The 15,250-nt window shown below is 46.2% G+C and overlaps 1 protein-coding gene across 11 annotated transcripts in view; it reads right to left on the reverse strand.

Annotated features, from left to right (window-relative positions):
- EIF4G3 (eukaryotic translation initiation factor 4 gamma 3) overlaps positions 1–15,250 on the reverse strand; it is a 143,107-nt gene that overhangs the window by 121,022 nt on the left and 6,835 nt on the right. The gene's annotated exons all lie outside the window — the stretch shown is intronic.

Consider the following 15,250-nt stretch of genomic DNA (forward strand, 5'->3'; position numbering starts at 1 on the left):
ATGACAAATCACCTGTATCCTCACAGAATAAATCTCCATGTACCTATTTCCAATGATGTTCAGACTTTCAAAGAAAAAAACTAACAACGTGAACAGTCATCAAGAGGACAAATACCTGAAACAGAACCACGTGCATGAAAAGTACTGTGACATTTAGAAGGTGTGAAAAAGCAGGTTAGTACTTATTGCCTAGTAGAAGAGCTGGAGCTGAAAACTCACTGATGGGAAGGGAAGTTAAGGAAGAGAATGGAAGGACCCAAACAAAAAGGAGTTGATCCAATTGCTTCAAATCCAGCAGTTGTGTGTGAATGCGGGGCCGCTCTCAGTACTAGCCCCAAGGTAAAACAAAGGAGCAGCTCCTCTTGTCACAGTCTGACTCATCTTCTGCATTCCACTTCAGGGAAAGAAAAGCTTTCTCCAAGATCAGCCCAAATCAGAAAGGGACCACTGCCCCAGCTCCCGTGGCATTCACGGCCCACCCAGTCAAACAGACACATTGAACACGCCGGGGCCTCGGTGGGTACGTCTGCCAGGGCAGCTAAGGCACAGTAACAGGCATGCAATGGGATTTTGTGTTTCTGGACAGCAAAGGCTTAAGGGACTAAAACAGGGACTGTGTCTTCCCATGGCTGACGGAGGGACTAACTCATATAGTTCAGAGGATCAAGCATCACACGAGTGCGGTCAAGAATCAGCTGCATCAATCCCCCCCCAGCCATCCCAGAGCTGCTTCCTACCTCTGCACTCTGACAACACTCCCACAGTAATTAATTATCTGATTTAAGAGTTCCAGGCTGATGGTTCTGCATTACAAAAATCTCTCTTTACTCTAACCTAATCAAACTGAGGCTGAGCACTGGTGTTTTAGGTCCGGAAGCGCAGCCATGTCTGTCTGAGCACAGCACATGCCTGTGGAAATCACCACAAATATGCAGCACTCCAACATCAAAGACAGGAAAAGATGAGCAGTAAAAAGGGCACCCAAGGTCAAAGCCAACACCAGGGCTGCTAAACCCAAGGTTTTTATTAGAAGAAACCTTCCTGAAAGACTTGCAGAGGAAGGTAGCAGATTTCCTCCCAAGAAAGAAAACCAAGATCTGAAAACTGCATTTCAGCAGGTGGAACAAAGGCATTGGGTGGATTTGTGCCACAGGTGATGCTGAAACACACTGTGCTTTGGGTGGCCTTGGGGGTAGGGGGGATTAGAAGAGCATTCCTTGCTTCAGTCAGGGCTATGTGTGCCAAAGTCCAGCTCATTTGGTCCAGTCCCGAGGTCTAAATTCTCTACCACTGAACCAAGGAGTGTTTTACTCACTGAAGATGCCAAGGACACAACTTTCTTTTACTCTGTTGGCTAAGTTTGGGCATAAATTTTAAATAAACTATTAAGAAAGGACAATTTGAGTGTCATCTCATGGATACATCTCACACTTTTTAAGCAAAGCAAAGGCCCCAAGGGCTTCAGATTCATTTCCCTTTTGATTTACAAGCCCCTACATTTATTAGCCTTCTGGACATGTGGTGAGGCCCATCCTTCGTACAGAGGACTGGAAGGAATTCAGACAAGGCTTTAGCTAAAGTTCACACTCCCCCTGTTGGGCTCCACTGCCACACAGGGATTTTACCCCAGGCACTGACTTCCAAAGCTGAAAAACCCCAAAAACCTAGAGCCAGGCCTTCTGACAAGAATAACAGAATTAAGACAATGCTTACCAAGGCATGAGGAGTGTTTGCACTGCGTTGTCGACCCGTTGTGAAGCTGTTTCTAGATAAATAATCCCTTCTGAGTAATTAATAAAATATTAGTGCCTTTTTTGGTCACAGAATCCCAGAACGGTGTGGGCTGGAAGAGCTCTTAAAGCTCATCCCATTCCACCCCCTGCCATGGGCAGGGACAGCTTCCACTGTCCCAGTGTCCAAGGCCTGTCCCACCTGGCCTTGGACATGTCCAGGGATCCAGGGAAGTTCACTCCAGGATGGAGTACACTGCAATCAGACAGATGCACATCCCTCCAGACAGGTGGCAAAGAAACACCAACCTAGGTGATTCTCCCACCTTCTATTCCCATGTTGCTGTATCTGTCTATGTTGGTTTAATTTATTTAAGACCATGGATCTTCAAGCCTTCAAGTTCTCAAAAATAAGTGCACGCAAGGAAGGGTACTTTCTATCAGCGAGGCACGAGCTGGCTGAGAGGGAGTGATGAGCAGTCATGTCTGGGGTTACTTTTTGCAGCTTAAAAGTGTATGCTCAGCAGCCATCTATTGAAAAGTTTAAGCCATTCTTCATTTGGTGAAGAAAAAAAATCAGTCATGCTCTCCTGACAAGGATTTCCTCCGTGACTCACTCAGGCCCCCTCCATGTGTCTGAATGCTGGTTTTCTCCCCGTTTGTCACATATTCACTACAGAGGGCTCTGCCATCCTTTAAAAGGTGCAGAGATACAGCCTCACTTTTCCCTGCTCCACAATTTGTGTTCCAGTCAGGGCAATGGTAACCAAAGATGACACAGTTTTGCATGCTGTGTCGTCTTTTTAAAAATTGGTTCAGAATACCAAAACCCCAACTATTTCTAGAAAAAAAAGCTTCGCTGAGGTCCTTTGAATCCTGCGACAGCCTTTGTGGTCATCTCTCAACTGCTGACACTACCTCACTTGCAGAATCAAACTCATCCCTGTCCTGTTCTCCCAGTTTGTTTCACCCAATAGTGCATCTGATTTTGGGGCACAAAATCTGCCCACCTTAAGGATAAGAAACAACCACTCTCTCTCCATCCTCACCCCCAGTAGCATTTAGATTTATTTTTGCATGCCTGCTACACACCAGTCCTCTCCATCAGCTGCTTCCTAACAGCTTATTTCCAGGAATTAATTCCATAGTGATGTCTCATAGTGATTAGAGAGCACCTATCAGCACCTTTCAGGTTTATTAACATGGAATTGGAAAAGTAGCTTTGCTTTTGGTTTTCTCTATTCACTGGTAGGAAATGCTGACCTAGGTGATTCTCCCATCTTCCATGCCCATGTGGCTGTATCTATCTGAAGTTGGTTTAATTTATTTAAGACTATGGATCTTCAGGCCTTAAAGCCACTAAAATCACAACCCCTCACACAACAGAGTCAGTCTGGGGTGATGCCGAGCAAGTTCCCAACTGTTGCACAGCACCTCCCGACTCGGCGCTGCCATTTAGCAGAGCAGCTGTTGTAGTAAGCGCTTACGTCTTCAGCTGCCTAATGCAGCAACAAAATTAAACAGGACAACATGGAGACTAATCCAGCAGGGTGGGGGAAAGCCAGTTAGTGTTCCCAGGCCCTGGAACAAGGCGCCGGGCTCTGCGCACGCAGGCGCTGCCGCTGCCCCGCCACACTCTGCTCGGGCACGGATTTGTCAGGATCTGTTTACACAATCCACTTTTCCCTGCGAAAGGCATGAAAGAAAATACTCTGCAGAGAATCTAAGAGGCAACATGTTCTCTCCGCAGTTTTCTGCAACTTTTCCTGCAAACTGAGCAAACAAAATGAATTCAGAACTATCAGTGCTGCTCCGGAGCTGCATTAACAATGAGCGTGAGGCTGCCCGGAGAGAAAGGGGGGACTGAGCGCATTAACAAAAGCCCAGAGCGCGCTGACTGTGGCCAAAGCTGGAGCCTGAAAGGCTCCTTTGTCTCTCTGGTCAATGCAAACCCATTCAGTGGCCCATAGAGAGCAGAAAGAAAGTGAGGGTGGGAGGAAGAAGAGTCCTGTCTCTTTAGGGGACGTCTCAGCTGCCAGGCTGCGAAGCAGAGCAGGGACTCACATGGGCACAGAGCAGCGCTCCAAGCGCCCGCAACCCCAGCACTGTGCACAACAAATGCCCACTGAGGACATGCTCCGCTCGCACCCAACCTTCCTCCACCAAGGGACACACATTCCAGGAACTGGACATCTAGTCCCCAAAAAGCCTGCAAGTGCAATATAAATAGTAAGCTATAGAAAATAACCCCCTGTTTCTGAGTCTGCTGGCTCTTCTGCAATCCCTTCCTCCCAACAATGAGCTATTGTTCCACTCCTGGGACTGAGGAAATGTTTGTGTTCCTTCGCCAAGCCCTTTACATTTAGAGACCTGCTCCTCGTTTCAACATCATTCCCCACCGTGCTAAAGGCACCTCGCCTTTCACAGTTCAAGAGAAAACACATTCAGTATTGACTCCACCAAACAGAGCTAACACCCCCTTCCTCGTTTTCTTAGTGCTACCATAAAACTCAGCAGAGTTAACAGCAAACCAAAATATCTAGAAATGAGCAAAGGAGGAGGGTCCCAGCTGGTACTGATGTCCCGTTTAAACATGGACACATGCGAACAGTCTGAAATGCAGAGTGATAAAGGTGAGCACCACCTCCAAGGGTCTGATGCTTGCTGGGCATGTTTGTCCTAGCAGATGTTGAAAGAAGGATACAAACACTCCTCGCCTCAGCCACAAAGCCACCAGCACCAGGAAGGTCCACGAGCCAAGATCTTCCATGTGGTGGAAGATGTGGCCATCACGGACCCTTTTCTGGCCCACAGGTCGCAAGGAACACAAATACTCTACTGTAAAAACCCAAAGCCATGAATTCATGCTGGGCTGCTCCTCTTCTCTCCCAAACTGGGCTCTTGCTGCACATGGGAGCCTCTGAGCAAACATCAAAGTTTGAACCCTCTGTGCTTCAGCAGAGCCAAGGTTTTGACGCAAACACAGACTCTAGGAAGAGATTTCTGCAAGCAGTTTCACCCATGTTCAAAAGAAACATTTAAGTGAGCAAAACCAACAAAGTGTCCATTTCCACTACTTTAATATTTATCCATCTCTTCACACCAGGCTCATCTTGCCCCAACCAGGGAGCTCCTGCGTGCTCCACACACAGGACATACAAACTGGCTCTAAGGAAACTGGCTCCATTTCTCTTCAGCAGCCTGTCTTGAGACAACCACACAAAAGGCAAAGCTGGCTAAATCCTGTCCTTTTGCACCCCCCCATGAGCTAGTCCATATGCTGCGTTTAAACACTTCACTTTCAGGGACTCCACATCTATTTTTGGAGATGGCCAAGGGGCAAGATATTTCTTTATACAAAGAAGCAAGCTAATTTATTTTTGCCTAAAACACAAGGGTTTCTTAATTACAATCACAGGAACAACTTCTGCAAGAATAGCTTGTAAAGATAAAAACTTTCTTCTCCCTGTGTTGTAGCTGAACTAAACAGAAGGAAAACCCCGCCATAACCAGAGTTTTAATTAAACTGATTGACAGCCCATTCACAAGGGCCACAGCTCACACAGGATGCCGTCTCCTTTCAGGATTTTTCAATATAGAAAAGACTCCTGCTCTTCACCATTGAGATAAAGATCTTTTAAAGGTGCTGATCTGTTGCCTCACTGGAAAATAAAGGAAGATGTCATTAAAAAAGCCAGCTGTGCAAAAAAAGTTACTGTTCTTCAGGCATCCAGAGAGGAAATCCACTCAGAGGGACCAAGCCTGGAGAAGTATCCAAACACACCCCTGGCAGCACAAAGAGGCATTTCAGACACACACACATGCTCACAACTCACACACACACTCCTTCCACTCTCTCCTCCTCCACTGCAGGAACATTTTTTGCCTCCTTTGTTTCCTCACAGGTGGGGAATGGGAATATAGAGTAGGCAGCTTATAAAGAGGGGAAGAGGAACTGACAAACCAAGTCCCTTGCACAGTGAACAGCCATGGACCCGTGGCTACTGCAGAAGTAGGAATTTACAGCTGCTCTTGCAGCACATCTTTTACTTTTCCCTTTTTTTTTTGGTCACGTCCAATACTCTTCAAGTCCAATTATCAGAACACCCTCAAAGGTGAGAAAGAATAAAGAAGCAGAGAAAAAATAGAAAGTTTTCCTTGGGGTAGAAAAGAAAGTGATTCCTGTGGTTGCCTTGTGCAGGGCCAGGAGTTGGACTTGATGATCCTTGTGAGGCCCTTCAAACTCAGGATATTTCATGATGATCTGGCATGAAATCAGGTAATTCTTTGTGCACTCAAAACTCCCGTGAAGGCAGCAGCTGCTACAATACACAAGCCTGAAACCAAAGTCTAAAGAAATGTGGAAATAGAGAACAAACAAAGAAAAAGTCCCTAAAACACCTATTGCTGATTGGCAATGATTTGGGCTTCCACTGGCAACTCTGGCACGATGAACGGCGATGGGATATAAATAGGAAATTCCTTTTCACCTTCCTAAGGTAGAGCTGCTGTGCTGGTCATTGAGAACAAACCCAGAGAGTCAGTTGTACTTATTTATATTTCAAATCACAACATGCACCACACAGCATTAAATAGCATTAAATAACAACTCCTTACTCCAAAGCTTTAGTGTTTACACCATAGATAAGAGAACATCAATAATGTCTGGCAAAGTACACCCTGTTTCCAGATAAAAGCAAGACGTATTTGTTCTACTTAATTCTACTCTGTACAGTCCAGATAACACAAGTTTTGAGATGTAATTATGAAACACCAGAATTTAAAATCAATCTATGATAGAAGTTAATATAACAACCAAGGGAAAAAAAACCCCAATTCTCAAATATGCTACATGGTACAGGAGAACTCCAAGATGCTGCTTATACCTGAAAATTCATGTGGAACAAAATCAAGACTTAAGAAAAGCCACACAAAAACCTAATTAAGGTTATTAGGGCCACTAGAAGAGCTCCAAGTGTAGATGCCACTGAGCAGGTGGATTTAAGTCCCAACTGTTGGGCTTTCCTACTTTCAGTACAAACATTACAGCCAACACTCCAGGCACGAACAGGCTTAAAGGGACAAGCAACAAAAGCAAAATATGTTAACCAAATGAGCTTCTTCAAAGCATCATCTAAAGAGGTTTCCTGGTTTTATATTCCTTGCTTTCACTGAGTGGTAAACTGCAAAGAGGGCGACGCGTGTTTTGGGTATAGAGACACCACAATCTCTGCTCACTGATCTCACCCCATTTCTCAGGTGCCTGAGTAAACTCTGAGATTGGGATGATGTTAAAAAATTGTCCTGTTCCCCTGGCACCATGCAAAGTGACTCCAGAAATTGTGCTTTTCCCATGGAAATCAAAGCCTGAACTCTGATCCTACCCGCTCCTAAAGCTTACAACAGGCAGCACATCTGAGGCCTCTCGAGAGGACTTTCCCCCATGGGTAACTTCACATCCTGACTGCTCCCACCCTGCGATGACACTGACCCAGAAACCCAGACCTACAAATGGACATCCTGGGCATTGCAAAGGCAAGCCCAGCCTCGGAAAAATGCAGAAAAAAGTCACAATTCCAGCTGACAGATGAACAACTGCTTGCTTGAGGGCACCACGTGATGAACCATGCGAGCTTTGGCCTTTTCTGCCCACTGACACTTCAGGTTGCAAAGGGAAATCGATATTATTACTAGACACCACCAAAATGACAATATCATGCAACACCTGCAGCTGACCTTTACTTTTCAGTCCCTGGAAAGACTATTGTGTCATAATTCCCTTGTATCTAAGACAAATTTAGCAAGACAGCTGCTCTGATTCTCTCTGCAGTCAGGATGTGTCAAGAAAGTGAGGAAACTCTTTTAAAATAATCCTGATTCATTCACCTACCATGCAAGTGACCCCACTTTCTTCCACTCAATCCTTCTGCAACCTGGCTTCTCTGGAACAGCAACAAACAGCAAACAGCCTCAGCAGTTTCACAGAACCACAGACTGGCTTCGGTTGGGAAGGACCTTAAAGACCATCCAGTCCATAAGCCCTGCCAGGGGCAGGGATGTTACTCCCCAGGGCTATGGTTCCACCTCTCCCAGCCTATCACTGTCTCATTTATTCCAGATAAACTTCCTGATTTCCTGAGCTGAAGACAGAAAGTTACAGCGAAGAAACAGCTTTGTTCTCACCTTTAAGCAAGAGAAAATAAAACACCCAGTTGAAGCTCAGTTACACCACCCTGCAAGACGACAAAGGACGGCTCCACAGGCGGGCCAAGGCCTCGAGCTGGACAAGACCCACTTCCCTCGTGGCACCACCGAAAAAACCAACACGGGGAAAAGGTTCAGGGCCTCACACTGTGACACCAGTGGCAACAAGGGCAGACCCCAAACTAAGTGATCAAAAGGTGAGGTTTAGTACCTCACCAAATGTTTCTGAGAATCATGGAACAGCCTGAGCTGGAAGGGACCCACAAGGGCCATCCAGTCCAACCCCTGGCCCTGCACAGACACCCCAACAATCCCAGCCTGTCCAAACCCTCTGGAGCTCTGGCAGCCTCGGGGCCGGGACCATTCCCTGGGGAGCCTGGGCAGTGCCCAGCACCCTCTGGGGAAGAGCCTTTCCTGATCTCCAACCCAACACCCCTGGCCCAGCCACAGCCCTTCCCTGGGTCCTGTCCCTGCTCACAGAGAAGAGACTGGAGCTATGCCTCCACTGCCCCTTGGGAGGAAGCCAAATACAAAAGGAGGTAAAGTCCCTCCATCAATAGCAGCTCAGTGTTTTTACTGATATATCTGAGGTGTATTTTGGGTGACAACACTCAGTGCTGCAGTGGAATCCCCCTGCTCTGATTTGCCAAGCTTTGTCACAACACGTTTACTATGGGATGTGTTAACAGCATGAAGCTGCCAGTACCAAACTGGAGCAGATCCTCTCTGTCCAATGGCATTTGGATCAGTCTGCCTTCAGAGCCATGGTATGGAAAACCTGGGGAGCAGCACATCCCCATCCCCACCTAAAAATAACTGCATTCCAGGAGCGACAGTCAATTCTAACTCCATTACTCAATCTTGATTAAATCTAAAGTTCAGTATATTTCTTAATCAACTTGCCTCAAGTGACTACCTTAAGGTTAATCTCTCAAAGCCTTTTTCAGGGGAGAGAAGATTCTTCTACCATCTGAACACACCAAGGAGCAGGTAGAACATGAAAATGATTATCCAGAAAGCTCGTTCTTTCCAAAAATATTTGGCAAAGCACTGGTTTTTTTTTTTTCTGTTTCATATAAACACGATGTAAAACGAAGTTAAAACAAAGTCTCAAAAATGCCCTTCAGCATTTAAAAAGGATCCAAACTCAGAGGAAAGAAAGCATTCTGAGCAAGGCATTTCGCAGTATGGTGCAGCAAAAAAAAAAAAAAGTCCTTTGGATACTTTTAACTGCATTTATTTTTGCGATTAACTACAACAGAAGGGAAAATAAATCCAGTACCTAACAGAGAGGTATCTTTACACTGCTTTCCTTGATGAAGTTCTCCTAGAGCAGCCTTTGGCTTCCAAGCATTTGGTAAGAGTTAAAAACCATACATATGTATGGAACAGTTCAGCAGGGAAATGGTATGCCAGCTCCCAGACCCCTAAGCACGCATGGAGGCACCTCTGCACACTGCAAACCTCCCTCTGGAGACCATGGAATGCAAAGGGGCTGCCAAAAACCCTCCAGCTGCTCAGGAAGGCATTTCTGCCCCAGCTGATAACACTCCCACACAAAACCAACCACACCCACCCCTGGCCTGGCAGCTCAAAAGTCCTCCCTGACCTGCGACAGTAAAAAGATCCTTGCATGAAACAGTTAAATATGGAAGTGAACAGAATCATGGAATCCCAGAATGGTTTGAGTGGGAAGCAACCCTAAAGCTCATTCCAACTCCTGCCACGGGCAGGGACACCTTCCATTATCCCAGACTGCTCCAAGCCCCATCCAGCCTGGCCTTGGACACTTTCAGGGATCCAGGGGCAGCCACAGCTGCTCTGGACATTGCAGAAGGGTTGGGAAAAAAAGAGATGTACTAGGAAAAAATCCTAGGTCACTTTTTCAAGCAAAGACACCAACCAAATTTCAACAATCCCTGGGGAAAACAGAAGATCCTCATCCCAAATGGTGTCAGAACCATCACTCCCAGAGAATGAGTCTTCAGAGCGAAGAAACTACACTGCTCAAGAAATGAGGGAAAAGCAGGAATCTCTAACAGGAGACGTGTTCAAAGGAAAATATCACACACACCAAATTCCCAGGCAGTGGCCAAGGAAGGGCCAGGGGAGACAGAGGCAAATCTGACATGAGGCAATGTCAGAGCCAGAACTTGTGATGATCATTTCGTTTATTGAATTTTCAAGCAGTAAAAATAAAGCAACAGTAGTAGTCTCACACTGAACAGTAGCTAAACAAGGCTAAGACTGAGCAAACCTCCTGGTAGATGCTGTAAAAATATCCAAAGCAAGGCTGTGAGCAAGCTGTCTTGATGGAGATGACAAGGAGTGACTGGGAGGAGACAGCCAGGGAGAAGAAGGCTCTGATCTCCTGTCTGGCCAGACACACACCAGCCTACTCCTTTCTGGAGTAACTTTGGCTTTTGGTCTATTCCAAAAGGAACAGGGATGGTTCTTCAGCTGTTCTCTGCACTTTTGGTTGCATCAGATGCTTGTGCACATCTAATCTGGCAGAAAAAAAAGAGTTTTTTTAATGAGATGCCACAGAGCAGACAACACAGCTGAAGCTACACCCATCTTCCTCCTTTCCCATTCTGAAATGCAACTGCAGATACAACAGTTATTTTCAAATACCCGTGAATTTCAATCATTGAGCTTAAATAAATTTACATCAAACAGCCAAACCAGGCACCATCTCACACAAACTGAATCACAATCCAACGAAAACACAAGTCCCCAATTTCAGTGTGGCTGTCCCCTGACTAGCAGCTGAAACAGCAGTTTCTGGCCTGATACCAGCTCAGGGAGAGGGAAGCAACCTGATAACCACACTGTGTCTGGGCTGGGAAGCGTGGAGGCACTGCCACTGCAGCAGGGGACCCAGACCAGGAAACACTCCAGTCCCAATAGCCCCACCGGGAAGAGAAAATTGGGATTGTTTGGGGCCTGTTTCCTTCAGAGCAGTGACTTAACACATACATGGAGTTATTTCTATACCAAGTTTGCCCTGTGCACACATAACCAGGTAAGAGCATTAAAACCACAAGAGCCAAAGCAGACAGGGCCAGGTGACATAACTGAAAAGGCACAAACAGGAAGGCAGAGCAGGAGGAAAAGGATCCCATTGCAGAGAAAGATTCACAAGCTTTTATCCAGTTCTTATTCCACTTACAGCCTGGAATAAACTTCTGTGTGGGTATGACAGCCTACCTTCCCTCATGCTGAACTCAAAAAGTGCAACCTCCCAGCTCTGGCTTCCCTTCAGTGCCAGCAGTTACTGCAGCTGGGGCACGCTGTTACACCACCAGAGAAGAAAGTTCCCATCCAGACATGAGCACTGCCGTGCTCATTCATGGCAATTTTCACCCAGAAGCCTGAATTGCTGTGAAGCACTAAAAACCAGCTGACTTTTTGCTTCCTGTGCATGCCATTAACACAGAACTGTCCCTGACCACTCACCTCAAACTCTGCGCCCTAAAATCACAAATAAACCACTCCAGCTTGCCGGGCTTTACCCCCCACATGTCTCTGCCTGTCCCCCACAGGGACAGCCCCTGCTTGTGTCCTGGAGGTTGGGGACCCTGCAGCAGCATCCATTTCTGAGCCAGGCTCTCCATCTGTATGATAAGCAGGAATATCAAACAGCCTGGTATTTTACTGTCTCATTCACTCAGCTGTGTTTCCTGTGGTGTCTCCAATACTTCACACTGTGACCTCATGGGGAAATGCAATGCTCTGCTGGTCACCCTGTTGTGGTGACAGCAGTGTTGTCACCCAGAGTGCTGGTTCTCCCAACAGCTGAGCAAGGAATTCTGGAAGGATGATTCTCCGGAGTGTGGATGCTCATTTCCATTCCCAGTGCTGTAACTCCTCGTGGTTTTCGGCCCACGAAATCTTTATTTCAGCAGTTTATCAACATCAAACAAAATCCTAAGTCCCTTCTTGCCACATGTGGAGCTTATGACTTCCCCTGAACTAAGATTCTGTGTCATACAAAATGAAATCCAGGGAAAGCTGGCATCCAGGGAGGGCAGAGCATCTTACACAGCTGCACAAAAACCAAATTCACAGAGGGCTGTCAGCAGGACGAGAGCCCTGAGTCTCCTCAGTTCAACCCTCTGCACTCTAATTTCCCCTCCTAAGGAATCTCTGGTGCACACTTCACACACACCTGCGCAGGGGAATCCAAGAAAGAGTGACAGCAATGATATATTCATCCCACCAGGGTCTGAAGAGCATTTCCCATTAAAAGAAACCCTGGTTTACTTCCATTAGCTCAGCCTGTTGGATCCAAGGCCAGGTCAGATGGGGCTTGGAGCAACTTGGTCTAGTGAAAGCTGTCCCTGCCCATGGCAGGGGGTGGAACAGGATGAGCTTTAGGGTCCCTCCCAACCCAAACCATTCTGGGATTCTATAGATTCAGCCCACAAACAGGGATAAAACAGAGGGAAGGCTGCAGCTGCTGCAGTGCTCTCTGATGTGATGCCACACAGTGGAACCAACACACAGGCAGCAGTCAGTGAAGATGTACCTGATGCACTATCCCACATGGGAAAAAAGGAAACTTCAAGACCTGTCCCTGCCTGGTTGCTGAGGCCTATCTGCACCATCAGCACAACCCATGCATCACCACAAGCACCACGGCTCCTTTTCTGAGGAGCATAAACCCCAGCTGTGCTGATTTCAGACTGCAGTACCTCCACAGCCTCAGCAGGGCTCTAAGATTGAGCTTTCCACCTACTAACACTGCCCAAACACTTGGATTTCACCACCACGGCCACAAGTGCCATCACCACCTTAAGCATGGACAGGGAAGCTCTCAGGACTATGCTGGTGACCAGTGCTATTTTAGCAGCCCTTTTTCAAATTAATCATAGTTAAGACCAATGCTGTGGATGGGAAGAATAACAGAAGTATTTTTCCCTTAAATGCTGATGTTTTGGAACACTGCAGAACAGGAATGGATCAAATCAAACATTTCTGGATATCCCTAGCACCTCTGACATTATCAGGGGCTGCAGTGCAATTTAGTTCCCCAAACTGGTTGGAACACACTTCATCTTCCTCCTTTTTCCCCGCATTCCAGAGACATTTCAGACCTACTCTCAGCCAGTGTGGATGATACAGATCTTTTGTCTCCCATTTCTAAGCAGAAACACCATCTTAAGCACAACATCATAAAAGCAAGGATGGAGCAAGACCACAAGAAAAAGCAATCTAAGCCTGAGGAGTGAATTCTCCTCCTTTGAGGGAAAATTTGCAACCCTCTCCTCCCAGTGGTGGAAGTTCAGCAGACTTTTCCAAGAGCTTCCAAAGTATCAGTAACCTTTAGGAGTTTTAGCTCAACCAGTGAGACCTCAAACTCCCTGATGGAGACCAAGAGTTATCCCTGCTTTCAACACTTCCAGGCCTGGCTGCATTCTTCCCCCAGAACTCCTTTCAAACAAGAAGACAGAGCTGACCTGACAATAGAGACACAGCTCTCCCCGCTCTCCATGTCTGTCCTGCTCCCTTGTTTTATTGCTGTGCTCCAGCTCCTTTCTCCACGCCCTTCCCAGGTTGATTAATACTCATCCTGGAGCATCAGATGTCTGGTAATTCAAGCTTTTACAGCACTCCACACCATAACTCTCTGTAAGGCTCACACATTTCACCAGAAAGCTTTTTGCTGACTGTTCCCACTCCTGACATCCTGGCCATTCAATAAGACATTCTGGACAGGGGTCCCGGCTATAAAACTCTCATGTTCTTCAGCTGCCAGGATGAGAATTTGGTGACAGTACAATTCATTCATTTATTTAATGCTCCTAACATCAGCCTGAGTGGAGGAAGTGTGCTTTGGCTGCAGCGAGGCAGGGAGGGGGCTGTGCCAGGAGCCAACTGCTTCGGTGACTGCCGGCGATGCCAGGTACCGCTGCCACGGCCACTGCCATGAGATGGGGTATTTGGGGCAAAAAATGGGAATTGTTTCAAGTTAAACCTGGTGCACAACCTCACAACCAAATAGTGAAACATAGAGGAGTTTATCTGTGCTGATGAACTTTTTCAAAATTGAAAAAGTGTTTCGGAAAGGTAAATCAATGGAATTAAGGCAAACAGCTTAAACTCATTGAAACTTAGGCTTTGTGATATTTGCATGTCAGCAAAAATTAGGTCTTGTTTTCTTTTTGAATGGACAGACAAAGACATTTGAAATCAACTTTAAAACCCAACACTGAAGGAAAACATTAAACTCAAGATGGACAGGTTGACAGCTGAATTACTTGCATTCGCAACTCTAAAATGCAAAACACAGAGCCCAGAAACACTGAATATTTGGAGAAAGACTGTCCAGTGACAAGTATTTATAACTGTGTGAGCACTAGTGAGAAAGGGTGACACAAATTGAAGCTGGTTTCATATTATACAGAGCAAGTAGAACTCAAGATGTCTCACCAGCTCCAGAAATACTACATCCAAAATCACCTTCCAAATGAGCCTTGCCATGCTAAAGCTGCTGAAATCCCCTTCCCAGCACACTCCAGAGTTCAAAGTGCACCATGAAATTCACATTAAAAGCCACAATAAGCAGGATTTAAATGTTTCTTTGGTTTCAGTTCTTGAATTCCCCCCAAACAAGTGGTATAGGTTGCTCACCCTCAGCTACAAGAACCCTGCTGAGTTCCCTTTCCAACATAATACATTGAGTCAGCCCGATGATTCAGCTGCACGTTACAAAACCCAGTGTCCAGTATGGAGCCTGTACATCAACCCAAACAGGAATTCAAGACTTCCAGAAAGTCTTCAGGCCAGATTTCAGTCTGAATTTCACATCAGCCTGACAGTTGTGTGGAAGATCTCATGGCAGCTGCTGGACAGAAGGGCTAGGTCTCACCACTCAGTAGAAATGCACTGGGTGTTTTTCAAAAGGTCCTTTCCTCAGGATGCTTAGGAGCCTTCCCAAGAACAGAGTTGACTAAAAACACAAAGCTGAAAGTAGCATCATTAAAAAAGTATTTCCCTTTGATGCACATAGAAAGAGCCTCCTGCTTGGTCTGAAAGACCAAAGACTTCTCTCATTTTTGCCTTTTGGCAAGAGAACAAAATAAGCCCAGGAAAAGCCAGTTTCAAGGCACAGTAACTTCTACGACTTATTAATAAGACATAAAGGAGGAAATCAGTTTTCAGACCACCATTAGCAAAGCCATAGCACCAGCTCAAATGGAGTTTCACCCATCACCAGTGACTGCTCTAACTCAGTAACTCACAGTCACCCTCACGTGTAAATCAAACCAAACACACAGTCATCATCTGACAACCCCAAACAGAGCAGCCCT

The sequence above is a fragment of the Haemorhous mexicanus genome, chromosome 23 (genome assembly GCF_027477595.1).
Source record: "Haemorhous mexicanus isolate bHaeMex1 chromosome 23, bHaeMex1.pri, whole genome shotgun sequence".
NCBI classification, from domain to species: Eukaryota; Metazoa; Chordata; class Aves; order Passeriformes; family Fringillidae; genus Haemorhous; species Haemorhous mexicanus.